A 645-nucleotide genomic window follows, 5' to 3' on the forward strand; every position below is an offset into this window, starting at 1 on the left:
GGGACCGAGTGGAGGACCTGTGCAACCAGGAGCTGGGCAAGATCACCAAACAAGGTTCGTACCAAGAGTGTTATCTTGTTTTGTCCTACCTTTTATCTCTTTAAATGTTTGATCTTTATCGTATCGTCTGTTCTCTTTCAGTCAACGACACAACTCTGTTCACTTTGGGAGACTGTAAGTGCCAAACATTCTTCTTTTCAGCATGTGCATAACAAAATTAAAGTTGTGTCATCATGTTTGACATGATTTCCTCTTTTCTTTATGCAGCCAGTCGAAACTCAGGACAGAAAGGAGGGATTTTTAAATGTGAGTTTGGATTTTCAATCTAAATAATACATATCGGAGGACTCCTGAAAGTCGTGATTTAAAATTCTGATTTCCTCTTTTGTGCAGTGTTTTCTGGTCTGGGTTCTCGCAACACAAACAGCCGTCCGGCAGGTGAGTCTTGTCTACTTTACTTTTATTATGTTTAAAATAAAAATGAATAAATAAAATAGATTTTCAATCCTTTTCTGTGCCTGGTGCCATGTTTAGCAGGTCAATATATTCCATCAAAGAGTTCCATATTTTCTGAAATATTTTGATCATGCCCATGAGAGAAAATCTCAGCTCCTCAAGTTTTATATTCTTTTACTTCCTTAATGC

General features: G+C 37.4%; 1 long non-coding RNA gene across 1 annotated transcript; it reads left to right on the top strand.

Annotated features, from left to right (window-relative positions):
* Window positions 1-2: 2 nt before the first annotated feature.
* LOC121940272 lies at window positions 3-438 on the top strand. The gene is made up of 4 exons (XR_006105598.1): window positions 3-54; window positions 142-174; window positions 268-306; window positions 394-438. It is a non-coding gene; the product is annotated as an uncharacterized LOC121940272 (long non-coding RNA).
* Window positions 439-645: the final 207 nt, after the last annotated feature.

This window comes from Plectropomus leopardus, unplaced genomic scaffold (assembly GCF_008729295.1).
Source record: "Plectropomus leopardus isolate mb unplaced genomic scaffold, YSFRI_Pleo_2.0 unplaced_scaffold81958, whole genome shotgun sequence".
NCBI lineage: Eukaryota > Metazoa > Chordata > Actinopteri > Perciformes > Serranidae > Plectropomus > Plectropomus leopardus.